Source organism: Oncorhynchus nerka, linkage group LG28 (genome assembly GCF_034236695.1).
Source record: "Oncorhynchus nerka isolate Pitt River linkage group LG28, Oner_Uvic_2.0, whole genome shotgun sequence".
Classification (NCBI taxonomy): Eukaryota; Metazoa; Chordata; class Actinopteri; order Salmoniformes; family Salmonidae; genus Oncorhynchus; species Oncorhynchus nerka.
This window is the reverse complement of record NC_088423.1, coordinates 13,261,487-13,281,548: the sequence shown is the minus strand read 5'-3', so window position 1 is coordinate 13,281,548 and position 20,062 is coordinate 13,261,487. Positions and strand designations below refer to the sequence as shown.

The window sequence follows — 20,062 nt, the reverse complement described above, 5'->3', positions numbered from 1 at the left end:
ATGTTGGCCATTGTACAGTTTACCAGGTACACAAGAACTACAAACAAATCGATCATCTGGAAATACAACATCCCACATCTATGTTAGTTGTGTGTATTGTCTTCCTGACCACCATCATTGCTATATTCCAGAACCTTCTGTCAAACAAAAGCTGCTTAATCCCTCCACTCACAGAAGAACAGGCAGTTCTTCTTTGAAGTGGAGGACAGTTTCTGGATCATCATGGTAAGCTGGTGTTCCAGCTCCTTTACACATATTATAAACTGAGTGTAGAAAACATTAAGAACAACACCTTCCTAATATTGAATTGCACCCCCCCCCCCTTTTGACCTCAGAACAACCTCAATTCGTCAAGGCATGAACTCTACAAGGTGTCGAAAGCGTTCCACAGGGATGCTGGCCCATGTTGACTCCAATGCTTCCCACAGTTGTCCAGTTGCCTGGAAGTCCTTTGGGTGGTGGACCATTCTTGGAGGGGGAAATACTTGTAGCTCTTATTTTGTTGTGTCTTTTATTCGTGTTTATTGATCTTTGTCCATTTATGAGCAAATTCAACTCTTCTATGCAGAACTTTTATTTCTTATTCAGATGTTTATTCTCTTTTTCCTGTAGGACACAGTTTATGGCGCAGTACTACGGGAATGCTACAGTATGTACAAGGTGAGCACCTGGTTGGGACTCAAGTCATACTGGCTCACATTCTTTAGTAAAGATCCTTACATCTAGTAAGGATGTGGTTAGCTGATGGTTCTTTAAATTGCTCTTTTCTCCAGCTCTTCAATGGCACATTTGGCAGAGCAATGGAAGCAGGTGGGGTAGAGCTGCTCATGCAGAAGCTCGAAACGTTCTTCTACAGGGTAAACAATAAACACAACATAGTAAATGATTATCTGCATCTACAGTACCAGTCAAAGGTTTGGACACATCTACTCATTGAAGGGTTTTTCTATATTTTTTACATTTTCTACATTGTAGAAAAGGGTGCAAAGCTTTCATCAAGGTGGCTACTTTGAAGAATCTCAAATATAAAATATATTTGGATTTTGTTACACTTTTTTGGTTACTACATGATTCCATATGTGCTATTTCATAGTTTTGATGTCTTCACTGTTATTGTACAGTGTAGAAAATAGTCATATAATGTAAAACCCTTGAATGAGTAGGTGTGTCCAAACGTTTGACGGGTAACTGTATATGCATAGTAATGGAGGGCACTAGGTGGAGGTGATTTGTCATGTCTTATTGGATGCAGAACATTTGTTTTACACGTGTGACTATATACTTTGAGAATTGTGGCTTGATTGCATGGTTCAACTGAAATCGTCCAAGCATGTGTTTTCTCAATTGTTTTGCTAGGAGCAGGGCACTGCTATTTCAATGCCGGATTCTTTATTATCTTTGTAAATATAACATATTTGACACACATTGACTCATACTTAGTAAGTCCTACCTTTTATGCTGCGTTTAGACAAGGGACGTAAAACCGTCATACCAGTTAGCATAGTGGGACAAGAAAGCAAGAAAGAGGGTGACTGCAAAACCAAGCCAGCACGACGGAATGCGTTGCTGTGATGATTTCAGTAAACAAACAGTGCAAATCAACATCCGGTAGAAAACAACGTTACGGCAAAAGTCAAAATATTTGAACTCTGGTGGCGATTCCCGTCTACCGTGGCGAATGACGGCATTCACCGCATTTTTTATTTTTGTATTTTTATTTCACCTTTATTTAACCAGGTAGGATAGTTGAGAACAAGTTCTCATTTACAACTGCAACCTGGCCAAGATAAAGCAAAGCAGTGTGAACAGACAACAACACAGAGTTACACATGGAGTAAACAATAAACAAGTCAATAACACAGTAGAAAGAAAAAAATGGTCTATATACATTGTGTGCAAAAGGCATGAGGAGGTAGGTGGATAATTACAATTTTGCAGATTAACACGGATGATAAATGATCAGATGGTCATGTGCAGGTAGAGATACTGGTGTGCAAAAGAGCAGAAAAGTAAATAAATATAAACAGTATGGGGATGAGGTAGGTAAATTGGGTGGGCTATTTACCGATAGACTATGTACAGCTGCAGCGATCGGTTAGCTGCTCAGATAGTAGATGTTTGAAGTTGGTGAGGGAGATAAAAGTCTCCAACTTCAGCGATTTTTGCAATTAGTTCCAGTCACAGGCAGCAGAGAACTGGAAGGAAAGGCGGCCAAATGAGGTGTTGGCTATAGGGATGATCAGTGAGATACACCTGCTGGAGCGCATGCTCCGGGTGGGTGTTGACATCGTGACCAGTGAACTGAGATAAGGCGGAGCTTTACCTAGCATGGACTTGTAGATGACCTGGAGCCAGTGGATCTGGCGACGAATATGTAGCAAGGGCCAGCCGACTAGAGCATACAGGTCGCAGTGGTGGGTGGTATTTACATTTACATTTACGTCATTTAGCAGACGCTCTTATCCAGAGCGACTTACAAATTGGTGCTTTCACCTTATGACATCCAGTGGAACAGCCACTTTACAATAGTGCATCTAGGTCTTTTAAGGGGGGGGGGAGAAGGATTACTTTATCCTATCCTAGGTATTCCTTAAAGAGGTGGGGTTTCAGGTGTCTCCGGAAGGTGGTGATTGACTCCGCTGTCCTGGCGTCGTGAGGGAGTTTGTTCCACCATAGGGGGGCCAGAGCAGCGAACAGTTTTGACTGGGCTGAGCGGGAACTGTACTTCCTCAGTGGTAGGGAGGCGAGCAGGCCAGAGGTGGATGAACGCAGTGCCCTTGTTTGGGTGTAGGGCCTGATCAGAGCCTGGAGGTAGTGAGGTGCCGTTCCCCTCACAGCTCCGTAGGCAAGCACCATGGTCTTGTAGCGGATGCGAGCTTCAACTGGAAGCTTTAGTAACAAAACGGATGGCACTGTGGTGAACTGCATCCAGTTTTACAGTGAAAACATTAGCATCCGGTGTTGTAAGCTACAAAGCGTAAATACTATCCACTTTGCTAACAGTCTGATGGTGGTGTCCAGGCCAGGCTGCCTGCTTGACAGACAGGGTGCTTCTAGCCGTCACCAGAAGGGTTGATCTTGTATTGCGTTTCCAGTGACTAAATACAGGATCAGATGACAGTCTTCAAATATGGCCTCCCCCACTAATTAGCCCTGCTCAGAAATAGTGCCTTCCTCAAGGAGAGCTGGTCAAAGCTTCTGCCATACTACAGGCCCCGCCCATTTACTTCCATGACCTGTCAACACTATTCATACCTAGCCAATCAGAGGAAACCCCCAACTCTCCCTAATTGTATGAAGGGCTTCCCCTTCCATTATGTAACCTAAAGACACAGAAGGCATGTGGCGTCTGTATTGTATCCCAGGTTGAATGTCACTGTTCTAGCCATTTGAGATGGCGTCCTCTTGTCTTTGGGAACAGCAATGTATGCACTATGCAGGTAAACTAATATCTCCAGCTTTGACCTAACAGGGATCCACCTTGGACAGAAAAATTGTTGCTGCTGAAGCTGGAAATGGGAGCATTGTATTGTCCAGCATACAGTTTGCAGGCCTTTTGTGTTTCTCAATGAGGTTTCTCAATGAGGTTTCTCAGATCGGAAATCTGAGCACAATGGGATGTGTGTATAATGTTGCTTTCTGAGCTAACACCTCACCTTCCCCAAGTATCCCTAAATGGCTATTAACCAAACTGATACATGTCTTTCTATTCACCTTCCATTGTCCACTCAGACTGCGTGTATAACTGTCCTCTATCCCTGGTCTCCTCCAGTACCTGCAGACGCTGCACCTGCAGTCCTGTGACCTGCTGGACGTCTTCGGGGAGAATCACCTTTTCCCACCTGGACAAGATGACCTACCTGAAGATCCAGTCATTTGTCAACAGAGTGGAGGAGTGCCTCAGGCTGATCAAATGCTCAGCTTTCCTCTACAACGACCAGCTCATATGGTACAGTTGGGGGAACCAGATCGTGTGTAGGATGTGTGGGGGTGGTCTGCTGTACTTTGGTCTTAAACACCTGCCCACATGTAGAAACCAAATTTAGCCTACAATTTGCAAATGCATGGGTAGGAATAAAGCTAACAGAGCTGGTTGGAAAAACATAAGCTCTGAATTGTATTCTCCCATGATCTTGAGACACAGGCTGCTCCACCATTCAAATGGCCAGGCTCTGTATCTAGTAGGCTCTTTTTCAGGCCTCCCCACCATGCCAAAGCCAGGGAGGGGGGGAGAGAGCTTATTGGGCTTCCCCTCCTGGTGTGCGTGCTAGAGCCCTTTACCACTGTAAGGTGTGGGGGAGCCTGGCAGCAGTGCCAGGCATCCCTCCAACTCCTCATCCCATTAGGGTTGAGGCTGGGAGGCACAGAGACTTTAAATACATACCGTAATCTGATTACAGTAAACCTGTAATCCCGACATGTCTCTCACTTTTAACTCAGTCTGACCTGATATCTAATCAGGGGATTATGTGAACGATAATATAATTATCGTAATGATTTGATTGATTGCTAATCAAAGAATTTGAGCAGTTGTTATAGCATTGGGCCTGGAGATGATGGGCTTAGTTTATCAATACTCCTGAACAGACTGTGAACCGGAACAGGACATGTTTGATGCTAACTAAGGTGTGTCCCCTTTTTTTGTTGTCCCCATTCAGAAGTTGTCTGGAGCAGGATGACATGCAGATCCTGTACAAGTACCTGACGACGTCACCGTTCCCCAGACACTCCGAACCAGAGGTGTGTGTGTGTGTGTGTGTGTGTGTGTGTGAGAGGGTCTCTCAGAGCATTCACAGTCAGCCCACTGACACCCCTATCAGATCCCATTCTACTTGAACAGAGCAATACTCAATCATGAGGCATCAGAGCCAAAGGAACTGCATAATATTAAGAAATGCTATTGATGGAAGGAAAGTAGTGTAGAAATCTACCAAAAAACTATTAGGCAACAAGAAATTAAATCCCTTTTAGACAACTTCCGGGGCAATACATTTCACAGTAATAGTGAAGGTGTAAACTTGGCAGTTGAAAACCTAGACAGTATACAGTGGGACAAAAAAGTATTTAGTCAGCCACCAATTGTGCAAGTTCTCCCACTTAAAAAGATGAGAGGCCTGTAATTTTCATCATAGGTACACTTCATCTATGACAGACAAAATTAGAAAAAAAATCCAGAAAATCACATTGTCTTGGTCTTGGCCATAGTGGAGTTTGGAGTGTGACTGTTTGAGGTTGTGGACAGGTGTCTTTTATACTGATAACAAGTTCAAACAGGTGCCATTAATACAGGTAACGAGTGGAGGACAGAGGAGCCTCTTAAAGAAGAAGTTACAGGTCTGTGAGAGCCAGAAATCTTGCTTGTTTGTAGGTGACCAAATACTTATTTTCCACCATAATTTGCAAATAAATTCATTGAAAATCCTACAATGTGATTTTCGAGATTTTTTTCTCATTTTGTCTGTCATAGTTGAAGTGTACCTATGATGAAAATTACAGGCCTCTCTCATCTTTAAGTGGGAGAACTTGCACAATTGGTGGCTGACTAAATACTTTTTTGCCCCACTGTATTTGACCCGAAGAATGATTTATAACAGGTACAATTAGTTGAACACCCATTGTTACCCCACAGGCTCCAGACAATGTTGATAATGATTTTTTAAGTTCTATTAAAGCAGGTTTTCTCTTTCTCTCCACCATCTCTCTTCTCCACCCACTCTCCCTCTCTTCCCCTCCCTTCCTTTCTCTCTCCAGCTGGCTGGTAGGGACTCTCCCCTAAGACCTGAGGTGGCAAGAAATCTGCTTCACTACGGGAGGCAAGTCCTTAAACACCCTCTCTGGTCCCCTGCCTCCCTCCCTCCCTCTAGGTCTCCTGGCTAGGCTGGGCCAGGTTCCCTCATCCCCTCCCTTGCTGGGGCTCTGGTCCCATGCAGAAGGACAGAGACACCATATCATCATGTTAGGGTGGAACCTTCTAGCCATGTCACATCTACTGCTAATCTGACTACAGAAGTGAAGAGGGGATGGGATGGATGGAATTATTTTTGGACTTTATCGTGTTCATTCAGGATGGGTTTTAGTGGATATATTGTTAGGTCAATGTAGTGATGGAATAAATATATTATGTCAACGTAGTGATGGAAGAACTATATTGTTAGGTCAACGCAGTGATGGAAAGACTATATTGTTAGGTAAATGTAGTGATGGAAGAACTATATTGTTATGTCAACATAGTGATGGAAGAACTACAGTTGAAGTCGGGAGTTTACATACACTTATGTTGGAGTCATTAAAACTCGTTTTTTCAACCACTCCACAAATTTCTGGTCAACAAACTATAGTTTTGGCAAGTCGGTTAGGACATGTACTTTGTGTAAGACACAAGCAATTTTTCCAACAATTGTTTACAGACAGATTATTTAACTTATAATTCACTGTATCACAATTCCAGTAGGTCAGAAGTTTACATACACTAAGATGACTGTGCCTTTAACCCTGCTTGGAAAATTCCAGAAAATTATGTCATGGCTTTAGAAGCTTCTGATAGGCTAATTGACATAATTTGAGTCAACTGTGGATGCATTTCAAGGCCTACCTTCAAACTCAGTGCCTCTTTGCTTGACATCATTGGAAAATGAAAAATAAATCAGCCAAGACCTCATTAAAAAATTGGAGACCTTCACAAGTCTGGTTCATCCTTGGGAGAAATTTCCAAATGCTTGAAGGTACCAGGTTCATCTGTTCAAACAATAGTATGCAAGTATAAACACCATGGGACCACACAGCCGTCATAATGCTCAGGAAGAAGATGCGTTCTGTCTCCTAGAGATTAAAATATTTGGTGCGAAAAGTGCAAATCAATCCCAGAACAACAGCAACGGACCTTGTGAAGATGCTGGAGGAAAAAGGTACAAAAGTATCTATATCCACAGTGAAACGACATAATCTGACAGGCCGCTCAGCAAGGAAGAAGCCACTGCTCTAGAACCGCCATTAAAAAAGCCAGACTATGGTTTGCAACTGCACATGGGGACAACATCGTACTTTTTGGAGAAATGTCATCTGGGCTGATGAAACAAAAATAGAACTGTTTGGCCATAACGACCATCGTTATGTTTGGAGGAAAAAGTGGGAGGCTTGCAAGCCGAAGAACACCATCCCAACCGCGAAGCACGGGGTTGGCAGCATCATGTTGTGGGGATGCTTTGCTGCAGGAGGGACTGGTGCACTTCACAAAATAGATGGCATCATGAGGGAGGAAAATTATGTGTATATATTGAAGCAGCATCTCAAGACATCAGTCAGGAAGTTAAAGCTTGGTCGCAAATGGGTCTTCCAAATGGACAATGACCCCAAGCATACTTCCAAAGTTATGGCAAAATGGCTTAAGCACAACAATGTCAAGGTATTGGAGTGGCCATCACAAAACCCCGACCTCAAACCTATAGAAAATTTGTGGGCAGAACTGAAAAAGCGTGTGCGGGCAAGGAGGCCTACAAACCTGACTCCGTTACACCAGCTCTATCAGGAGGAATGGTCCAAAATTCACCCAACTTATTGTGGGAAGCTCGTGGAAGGCTACCCGAAACGTTTGACCCAAGTTAAACAATTTAAAGGCAATGCTACCAAATAATAATTGAGTGTATGTAAACTTCTGACTCACAGGGAATGTGATGAAAGAAATAAAAGCTGAAATAAATCATTCTCTCTACTATTATTCTGACATTTCACATTCTTAAAATAAAGTAGTGATCCTAACTGACCTAAGACAGGCAATTTTTACTAGGATTAATTGTCAGGAATTGTGAAAAACTGAGTTGAAATGTATTTGGCTAAGGTGTATGTAAACTTCCGACTTCAACTGTATATTGTTAGGTCAACGTATAGTGATGGAAGAACCATATTGTTTTAGATTATCAAGTGAAATCAACCAAGCGTGATGGCACAATTGGGGTGGGGTATTTTTTTATCGTTTTGCTACGAAAGTGTCATTATTGTAGCATTAGGTTGTAATTAAAGTGCGTTGGTGGCCAGGAAGGCGTAATATCCAGTCTGATTGTTTAACAACATGGAGGATTACTGATCAGTGTTACAACACAGCGTGGTCTTACTCCACTAACAATAATGAGATTTGCAGCTCTCTACCATCCCACACACAGACACAAAGGAGGGGGATTGACTCTGGGATCACACTTAACAGAGAGCGGGAGGGAGAGCTAAGCTGTTTAAGAGTCCCGGTCTAGCCTAGTCCGCCCTCTGTGCTTGAGAGGAAGAGACACTATGCGACCAAAAGTATATGTGGACACCTGCTTGTCGAACATCTCATGCCAAAATCATGGGCATTAATATGGAGTTGGTCCCCCCCTTTGCTGATATAAGAGCCTCCACTCTTCTGGGAAGGCTTTCCACTAGATGTGGGGACTTTCTTCCATTCATCCACAAGAGCATTAGTGAGGTCGGCACTGACGTTGGGCGATTAGGCCTAGTTCGCAGTCGGTGTTCCAATTCATCCCAAAGGTGTTCATGTGTTCGATGGGGTTGAGGTCAGGACTCTGTGCAGGCCATTCAAGTTATTCCACACCAATCTCGACAAAACATTTCTGTATGGACCTCGCTTTGTGCACATTGTCATGCTGAAACAGGAAAGGGCCTTCCCCATAATGTTGCCACAAAGTTGGTTGTACAGAATCATTGTCTAGAATGTCATTGTATGCTATAGCATTAAGATTCCCCTTCACTAGAACCAAGAGGCCTAGCCCGAACCATGAAAAACAGCTCCAGACCATTATTCCTCCTGCACCAAACTTTACAGTTGGCACTATGCATTCGGGCAGGTAGCGTCCTCCTGGCATCCGCCAAACCCAGATTGGTCTGTTGGACTGCCAGATGGTGAAGCGTGATTCATCACTACAGAGAACGCGTTTCCACTGCTCCAGAGTCCAATGGTGGTGAGTTTTACACCACTCCAGCCGACATTTTGCATTGCATATGGTGATCAAAGGCTTGTGTGCAGCTGCTCGACCATGGAAACCCATTTCATGAAGCTCCTGACAAACAGTTGTGCTGACGTTGTTCCCAGAGGCAGTTTGGAACTCGGTAGTGAGTGTTGCAACTGAGGATGATTTTTATGCGCTACGCGCTTTAGCACTCGGCGGTCCTGTTCTGTGAGCTTGTGGCTTACCACTTCGTGGCTGAGCCGTTGTTGCTCCTAGATGTTTCCATTTCAAAGTAACATCACTTAAAGTTGACTGGGAGCACCTCTAGCAGGCCAGAAATTTGATGAACTTGTGTTGGAAAGGTGGCATCCTATGACGGTGCCACGTTGAAAGTCACTGAGCTCTTCAGTAAGGCCATTCTTGTCTATGGAGATTGCATGGTTGTGTGCTCAATTTTTTACACTTGTCAGCAACGGTTGTGACTGAAATAGCCAAATCCACTATTTTGACAGGGTGTCCACATACTTTTGTATATATAGTGTAATTTGCAGAGGCGCTCCTCAGTTTAGCCCAAGTCCCAGAGGTGGGCCTGTTGTACAGCTGTGTCTGAGAAAAGCCCTGGGCTCTGTATGAATACTGTAAAAGTGCACCCTTCCTGCGTCCCTTCCAATCACTGATTCAACACAGCTGTATAGATGAAAGAATGGGTTCCACTACACTGATTCAACACAACTGTATAGACGAAAGAATGGGTTCCACTAGAGTATACTGATTCAACACAGCTGTATAGATGAAATAATGGGTTCCACTATACTGATTCAACACAGCTGTATAGATGAAAGAATGGGTTCCACTACACTGATTCAACACAACTGTATAGATGAAAGAATGGGTTCCACTAGAGTATACTGATTCAACACAGCTGTATAGATGAAAGAATGGGTTCCACTATACTGATTCAACACAGCTGTATAGATGAAAGAATGGGTTCCACTATACTGATTCAACACAGCTGTATAGATGAAAGAATGGGTTCCACTATACTGATTCAACACAGCTGTATAGATGAAAGAATGGGTTCCACTATACTGATTCAACACAGCTGTATAGATGAAAGAATGGGTTCCACTATACTGATTCAACACAGCTGTATAGATGAAAGAATGGGTTCCACTATACTGATTCAACACAACTGTATAGATGAAAGAATGGGTCCCACTATACTGATTCAGCTTTAGCTGTATAGATGAAAGAATGGGTTCCACAACATGGCTTTCACCTATCCTGTCTGGTCAGATCAGTGATTACCTCATAGAAGGGAAGAGAATGAATGATCTCAAAGAATAGGTAGAATTAAGAGGTTATCCCTTTAGGGGAAGTAGCTTGGCAGAAAGTAGTCAAACACACACAGACAACATTTTATGTAGATCTAAGTAGAGGCACAGAGAAGACAATACAAGCACTTCATATAAATGCATTTTCAAAGCATTGAAATAGAGCCGTTGTTAGAGGAGGAGGTGGGGGGAGGTGACCCCTGAGAGTGTACTGCTGTCGGTGTGACTCGTGACTGCGAGGGGAATTGGATACGCCAAGCTCAGGCTGACTCCTGGGATACACAGAGAGAGAGAGAGGATCATTTAACAAGGAGATTATCCAGCAAAAGCCTCAAGGGCAGGGGAGAACTGTTCAAGTGTAAATGATGGAAGGGTCGCACGCACGTACAGTACGTACGTACACACACAGTATGCAAACCCCACAGTCATACAGTATGCAAACCCACACAGTCATACAGTATGCAAACCCCACAGTCATACAGTATGCAAACCCACACAGTCATACAGTATGCAAACCCACACAGTCATACAGTATGCAAACCCACACAGTCATACAGTATGCAAACCACACAGTCATACAGTATGCAAATCCCACAGTCATACAGTATGCAAACCCACACAGTCATACAGTATGCAAAACCACACAGTCATACAGTATGCAAAACCACACAGTCATACAGTATGCAAACCCCACAGTCATACAGTATGCAAACCCCACAGTCATACAGTATGCAAACCCACACAGTCATACAGTATGCAAAACCACACAGTCATACAGTATGCAAACCCACACAGTCATACAGTATGCAAACCCCACAGTCATACAGTATGCAAACCCACACAGTCATACAGTATGCAAACCCCACAGTCATACAGTATGCAAACCCACACAGTCATACAGTATGCAAAGGACCTGCTAACCTCAAAGACCCAGATGCCAAATTCCGCTTCCCCAGAATATGCGTCAACACAGAGGACAATTCTGAGGAGCTGCATCTGATTGTTTATAAGGTGAGGAGATGTCTGCATCCCAAATGGCAACATATTCCCTATATAATGCACTACTTTTAACCAGGGCCCATAGGGTTCTAGTCAAAAGTAGTGGAAGGCTCTGGTCAAAAGTAGGATACTATATAGGGAAAAGGGGGGGTTATTTGGGATGGAACTAAGGAGAAGGGAACTGTGGTCTTGAGTCCCGCTGGTTAGTAGGAACTCGGTAGCATTAATTATGGAAATAACCCAAAGAGGCTTTTTTTATGTTTTAAAGAGAGCGAGATTGGTAGTACTCCCAACCCATTATTTGTTTGGCAGACAATTTGGTAATCTGGTATTATTTCATAACTGAAGGACAGAGGGAGGGTTTGACCCAAGTTGACCTCTTGTTGGGAATAGACAGCTTTGTTCTCTGGTCTCTCAAATGGCTTCTAAATTCAATATATTTGGTAAGTTCTAAATTATAATATTCCTTTCTCTAGACCCATTATTCAAACGGCACATTGCTTTATTTCAGGCGATGAGTGCAGCGGTTTGTTTTATGATCAGTGCCGAGTATCTTCTCATATCATATGGTCAACCCCCCCCCCCTTCTAAACATATGGGCTGATGCTTATTACATTTTCTTAGTCTGCTGTTCTTGCGAATATAGCAATGGCAAATTATTGGCAAAATATTATGTGGTCTGTGAAAAGAAAAAAAACTAAAGTTCCTAAATCCATTCTACTAATTCTAACTGTATGGTCATATTCTCTCCCAGTGTCGGTGGAGCTGACGAGGGAGTTCTGTGAGCAGCTGGATGGCCTGGTGGGTCCTCAGCTCACCCTGCTGGCCTCAGACGTATGTGAACAGTACAACGTCAACCGCAGGATATCAGGGTCAGTACTGTCACTTTAATCTGCAAAGCCTCTAACCTCCACTCCAATTCCTCGGCCTGTGTTGCTTCAACATGCAATGATGAGGATTACGGTCCGAAATATTGAAAGAGGTATATGGTCGAACGACCCCTCATTAAACTTAGCATCCGGAACCAAATCTCACATGTGCGCTTGCCAACTTCGTCTGTCACAAGAGACTTACCCCTTATAAATACAACAGCTAGAGACTATTGTCACAGCATGCACTGAAGTGGAGCTTGTCCTTATCTGGAGCAATTGAATGTAATTGAATTTGGACTGGAAGATTGTTCAGCAGCCAAATAGTTTTATTTTAGCTGTTTTAACACAAGCCACTTCTCTGTTGTCAGGATGGGTACCACCAGCCTATTTCCGCAACATTTAAGAACGTTGAAGCACGAGACTAACCTTCTCTACCGTTGTTGTCTTGTACCCAGTGTAGCAATGTGAAGCGCACCTGCGCAGATACTCTGTGTGACTCTGAGAGCAAAGTTTTGCATCGTGCTCATCTCAATATCTGCGGTGCTGCATCTACCCTTAACATAACATGTTGTGCTGGCAAGGATATTTTAGTTTCATATTGGCCTTTCCAGTACGGTTCCAGCAACTCCGTTGAATGAGCAAGCAAGCAGGCTAGCATAGTACAGTTCTGCTTGGCTCTGCTCATCTTGACTCGGTAGTGTGAAAAGGTCGTTTGACTCTCCTCTTATCCTTGTAATTATCGTCATCCTCTCCCTCTGTGTTGCTGCAGGCCGGACAAGGAGCCCCAGTTCAAGTTCATCTACTTCAACCACATGAACCATGCAGAGAAGAGCACCCTCCACATGAGGAAGACTCCCAGCGTGTTTCTGACCTCCGTCCACCCAGACATGAAGATTCTGGGAGACATCAACTGTGACTTTGCCCGGTAAGCACTAAGTACAACAACAATGTATCACAACAAAACTTACAACCCTATTAGGGTTAGCTCTCTGAGGCTTAGTTTTGACAGCTCTCTGTGAGTAGAGTATATTATAGTGTCCTTTTGTTCATGTCCTTTTTGTATGTTGCCTCAGGGTTGATGAAGATCAAGAGATCATTGTGAAGGCAATGACAGACTACTGGGTGGTCGGCCAGAAGTCGGACCAGAGAGAGCTGTACGTCATCTTGAACCAGAAGAATGTCCATTTGTTTGAAGTTAATGGTAGGTCCAACATAGATAGATGGAAGAATTAAGGATTTTTTGGAGCTCATCTCACGTTTTCTTGGTATGCTTGCTTATCCCAACAGAAGAAGTGAAAAGGCTCTGTGCGACTCAGTTCAACAACATTTTCTTCTTGGACTGAAGGAAGGAAAGAAAGAAAGAACTGCTCAAAGAAGAACGAGAGACCAAGAGAGAAATGGACTGTTTCACCACATTAAAACTGTCAGCATTGCAGGGTAGTATGACAGCATTAGTGTAATGCAATAATTGCGTAGATTATGTAAGGGTTCGACCAAACCATGAAAATGCCACGCACACGTCCCTCCGTGGGGTTAGGTCCAGAATCTATTTAGTAACCACATTATAGGCCTGTTAGAACACATACCTCTTGCACAGTCTTCACATTTTGCTGCCTTAAATATAAAAAGGGAGTAAATAGTTTGGTTTCTTACAGATCTACGCAACTCTACATTTTCAAAGACAAAAAGTTATTGACAATTTTCCAATTAATACAAAAAGGTGTCTTTTATTGTGTATGTCTTCACATCCCAGAGTTAATACTTGGTGGAAACACTGTTGGCAGCCATTACAGCTGTGAATAATTTGGAATAAGATTCTACCAACTTTGCACAACTCTTAGGGCAACATATGCCATTGTTTTTGTCAAAATTTCTCAAGCTCAGTAAATTTGGACAGCTCAGTAATAATGGACAGTAATATTCAAACCTTGTGTCTGATTTTCAAGCACATTTAAGTCAGGACTGAGACTAGACCACTCAGGTGCACACAACACCTATTGTAAAGCCACTGTGGTGTGTTTTCTGGGGCGGGTTTTCCTTTATATTTTTCCCTGGCTTTGCCCCCTTCATATTTATTTTGCTCCTGACAAACTCCCCAGTCCCTGCCGGTGACAAGCATACCCATAACATGATGCTGCCACCCCAATACATCACAGCTATAGAGTTTTATTTTTCTGCAGGACAATTACACAAATTATAATGCCAAATACACCAGAATGGCTTCCCAAAGGTGTTGAGTGTTCCAGATTGGTCCAGTTAAATCTGCTTTAAAAAATCTGAGACAATATTTGAATATTGCTGTCAATCAATGATTCCCAACCAAATTTGCTGAGCTTGAGAAATTTTTACAAAAACAATGGATATATGTATTTTGAATATTTTATTAGGATCCCCATTAGCTGTTGCAAAAGCAGCAGCTACTCTTCCTGTGGCCCACACAAAGCATGAAACATGACAGAATATTAATAGACAAGAACAGCTCAAGGACAGAACTACATCAATTTAATATGTTGCCCTAAGTGTTGTGCAAGGTTGGTAGAATCTTATTAAAAATGATTCACAGCTGTGATGGCGGCCAAAAGGTGCTTCCACCAAGTATAACTTCTGGAGTGCGAAGACCTATTCAAATGCATCCCCATTTTTTTTATATTTCTTAGTCATTTGGAAAATGTTCTAGAATTTGTCTTTAACTGAAAACATGGAGTAGGTTGTGTAGATCGATATGATTATTTTTATGTTATCCCTTTTTAGATGTAATCTTAAAGTAGCAAAATGTGAAGACCGTCCAAATGGGTGTGTAGACTTTCACTAGCAACTGTACATTATGAAGGATTTGACAAATACTCACTTTTTTGTATCAGCTTTTCTAAATGGGTGCCTATGGTTGCATGGCCATCGGTGTTCCATTGATCTCTTACCGTATGTATAGTAAAAAATGAAATAAAGAAGCTTTTCACATTCTTGTAATTAAGAGTAAAATGATCAGAATTGTTTAGAAGCTTGCCCTAATGTGGATTATAAAATACAAACCCAACATTAAATAAATTAAGAAAGTATCATTTTCCTCCCACGTAGCCCATTTCAACTACAGCCTAAAAATATATGTTCTGTTTGACAAGGGAATGCTCTCCTAACTGTAACGCCAAAACATGATAAAAAGGTTCTCAGAAGGTTTTTTGCTAACATAGATAGTGTTCCCCCAACTAATGGAAAACTGGACACTCATAAGTAAGGGGAACATTACGGATAACATTACAAAATGTTCTCTCTCTCCCTAGAATTGTTAGCTAGGTAACCATAACAACAAACATTGATCAGCTGCTTCTGAACATTTTGTACTTTCCTAAATTGACCCTGTAGGGACTGATAAAGCCACATCATAACCAATGGTTCAGACTGCTCTGGGGGGGGGGGGGGGGGGAGTTTCCCCTAGGTGCAGATCTATACTGAACAAAAATATAAACGCAACATGTAAAGTGTTGGTCTCATATTTCATGAGCTGAAATAAAAGATTACAGAAATGTTCCATATGCACAAAAAGCTTATTTCTTTCAAATGTTGTGCACAAATTTGTTTACATCGATGTTAGTAACAATTTCTCCTTTGCCAAGATATGCCACACCTGTCAGGTGGATGAATTATCAAGAAGTTGATTAAACAGCATGATCATTATACAGGTGCACCTTGTGCTGGGGACAATAAAAGGCAACTCTAAAATGTGCAGTTTTGTCACACAACACAATGCCACAGATGTATTGTGTTTTAAGGGAGCGTGCAATTGGCACGCTGACTGCAGGAATGTCCACCAGAGCTGAATGTTCATTGAATGTTAATTTCTCTACCATAAGCCGCCTCCAATGTCGTTTTAGAGAATTTGGCAGTGATTCCAACAGGCCTCGCAACCGCAGACCAAGTGTAACCTCCACATCCAGCTTTTTCACCTATGGGATCATCTGAGATCAGCCACCCCGACAGCTGATGAAACTGTGGATTTGCACAACCAAAGAATTTCTGCACAAACTGTCAGAAACGTCTCAGGGAAGCTTATCTGCGTTCTCGTTGTCCTCACCAGAGTCATGACCTGACTGCAGTTTGGCGTCGTAGTCGACTTCAGTGGGCAAATACTCACCTTCGCTGGTCACTGGCACGCTGGAGAAATGTGCTGAATCCCGGTTTCAACTGTACCGGGCAGATGGCAGACAGTGTGTATAGTGTCTTGTGGGCAAGCGGATTGCTGATGTCGACATTGTGAACAGTGCCCCATGGTGGCGGTGGGGTTATGGTATGGGCAGGCATAAGCTACGGACCACAGAAAACAATTGCATTTTATCAATGGCAATTTGAATGTACAGAGATATCATGACGAGATCCTGAGTCCCATTGTCGTGCCATTAATCCGCCGAAATCACCTCATGTTTCAGCATAATAATGCACGGCCCCATGTCGCAAGGATCTGTACACAATTCCTGGAAGCTGAAAATGTCCCAGTTCTTCCATACTCAACAGACATGTCAACCATTGAGCATGTTTGGAACGCTCTGGATCGACATGTACGACAGCATGTTCCAGTGGGATAACCTTCCACAGGCCAAAATTAACAGTCTGCTATGCAAAGGAGATGTGTTGTGCTGCATGAGGAAAATGATGTTCACACCAGATACTGACTGGTTTTCTGACACATTCCCTTACCTTTATTAAGGTATCTGTGACCAACAGATGCATATCTGTATTCCTAGTCATGTGAAAGCCATATATTAGGGCCTCATTTATTTTAATTGACTTATTTCCTTATATGAACTGTAACTCAGTAAAATCTGTTAAATTGTTGCATGTTGCGTTTATATTAACCTCCACCATTGGTGAGTAAATTTATAAATTGACCCAAGATCAGCATCTGTGGGCAACTTCACTCTACTCTGTCCGGCCAAGATCTTACCACAAGTAGGTCCCTAACTGATACAGGGTCAAATATTTTTCCAACGCCCCACTGGTTGAGGTTATGATTGCGAGTAGGATGATCTGGCCCTGGTGCAACTTCTACTGTTAAAGCCACCTGGCTCAGATACATGAAGTAATTTCCACCTGGGAGATACTGTCAAATCAAATCAAATCAAATGTATTTATATAGCCCTTCGTACATCAGCTGATATCTCAAAGTGCTGTACAGAAACCCAGCCTAAAACCCCAAACAGCAAGCAATGCAGGTGTAGAAGCACGGTGGCTAGGAAAAACTCCCTAGAAAGGCCAAAACCTAGGAAGAAACCTAGAGGAACCAGGCTATGTGGGGTGGCCAGTCCTCTTCTGGCTGTGCCGGGTGGAGATTATAACAGAACATGGCCAAGATGTTAAAATGTTCATAAATGACCAGCATGGTCAAATAATAATAAGGCAGAACAGTTGAAACTGGAGCAGCAGCACGGCCAGGTGGACTGGGGACAGCAAGGAGTCATCATGTCAGGTAGTCCTGGGGCATGGTCCTAGGGCTCAGGTCCTCCGAGAGAGAGAAAGAAAGAGAGAAGGAGAGAATTAGAGAACGCACACTTAGATTCACACAGGACACCGAATAGGACAGGAGAAGTACTCCAGATATAACAAACTGACCCTAGCCCCCCGACACATAAACTACTGCAGCATAAATACTGGAGGCTGAGACAGGAGGGGTCAGGAGACACTGTGGCCCCATCCGAGGACACCCCCGGACAGGGCCAAACAGGAAGGATATAACCCCACCCACTTTGCCAAAGCACAGCCCCCACACCACTAGAGGGATATCTTCAACCACCAACTTACCATCCTGAGACAAGGCTGAGTATAGCCCACAAAGATCTCCGCCATACGGTCTGTCTGTCTGCCTCATGGTTGTGCTGCTGACAACACTGTGACCGCCCTTTTGTGGTGTGTGGAAAGTACACACAAGGTGAAATTTGAAACGATAAAATTGGAGAGATGATGAGAGTGGGAAACAGTTACATTCCATAGGACAGGACATATAATAATCTTTATGTTTAATAGGTCTACATTAAATGAGAATAATGCCAGGGACACAGGCGCACACACACACACACAAATGGGTGCCAGACTTTGAAAGTTAGGGTGCTAAAACATACCTTTACACTGATATTTCGAAAGTGGGGGTGCAGCTGCTATGTTTTGCTAGATTGCTCAAGCGCCGATGCACCCACACAGAGAGATAAAAAAAAAATAGAGGGGCGGGAGTTCAAACTTTGTTCAATGATGACGCCATGACCTCTAGGCTTGTTGTACATCGATTAACCCTCAGGTACTTACAGTTGTTTTGCCCACAAGCACACACGTCAAAGTATGTCAGAACGTGTTCGAAATCATTAGCATTGCCGAGCAGAATTGAGATTTTTCAAAACTGCCCCGCCATGTTGTTATTTTGAGTTAACAAACTTGTTTATCTGAGGACCCACGTCCAGAAAGCGTGCTAGCTGGACAGCTATAACTTTGAAATCACCACTAACAACTACTTTTTCCAACAGGTAAGAGTGCACTATGTTGGTAAATGTTTCTCATTAATGTTAATACAGTGGCTAACATTGACTGCGCCTAACGTTATTTGGCTAGATAGCTACAGTATACATTCACAAGATAATCAATGTATTTGTCTATAAAACGTGTAAGTAGCTAGTAGTGCCAAGCATTGTATTTATATTTGTCACAGGATCATGGACTCCATGGAAGTTCGTTTCGGCCACCTGCGTCAGCGTGACGCCAGTGTGGACATGCTGCGGGTGAAGATGTTTCGGAGAAGGTCGCAGTCCCAGAAGGTGAACCGAGACAAGGCCCTGAACAGCCGCAGACAGCTTGACAATCTCCCCGATTTTGAATGTTCTAAACTGGACATGTCGGTTGCGAAAAATGTGTCAGTAGTTCAGGAAAATGTAGCGAATGCAAAGCAAGTGAAACGTGAGTTGTTTTTGTGTGGTGATTCAGTGGTGCATTCGTGGTTCACTTATTTAACAATCTAAACAGTATTCAATAGGTCAGGGGTTCCCAAACCTTTTTCACTCAGGCCCCCCTTCCAGCATTTGAAACCCCCATGCACGCGCACGTATATTTCTATGCGCACAAGCACTGTACATGACAAAAACTGTTCACACCCCTCTTGTTGGTGGAGAGAAAATGTTGCAGGATTTAAGCTCATTTTCTATTTCTTTTGTCATGTGATATTTCAGTTACTCAAACATGACATCAATCTAAGGCTAAAAACATTAGCTGACATGGGCTAGTTGATCTCGACAATTCTGAAAAGTCATAAATAGCTCTTTAAAGGTCTGCAATGACTGGACTTGCACGACAACAGAAACTGATGATACACTGCCTACATTTGAAGTTGCACCTTGTTGTGCATTCTACTATTATCAATTTGAATAATCATTTTAAAGCTGGACTGAGTTCCTTTATGTATATGTTTGTACCAGTCAAAAGTTTGGACAGTTCATTCAAGGCTTTCTTTATTTTATATGGTATTACATTGTAGAACAATGGTGAAGACATATCTTTGAAATAACACATGGAATTATGTAGTAACCAAAAAAGTGTATAAAAAAAAGAAGAGATTTTTCAGCTTATTTTAGCTGTTCTTGCCAGTCAATCCGGAAAATTTCAAGAACTTTGAATGTTTCTTCAAGTGCTGTCGCAAAAACCATCAAGCGCTATGATGAAATTGGCTCTCATGAGGACTGCCACAGGAAAGGAAGATGCAGAGGATAAGTTCATTATTTAACTGCACCTCAGATGGCATCCCAAAATAAATGCTTCAGAGTACAAGTAACAGACACATCTCAACATCAACTGATCAGAGGAGACTGTGAATCAGGACTTCATGGTTGTATTGCTGCAAAGAAACCACTACTAAAGGACACCAATAAGAAGAGACTTTCTTGGGCCAAGAAACACA

The 20,062-nt window shown here is 42.8% G+C and overlaps 1 pseudogene; it reads left to right on the top strand.

Annotated features, from left to right (window-relative positions):
• Positions 1-13,567, top strand: LOC115113819 (vacuolar fusion protein CCZ1 homolog; annotated as a pseudogene).
• The last annotated feature ends 6,495 nt before the right edge of the window (positions 13,568-20,062 follow it).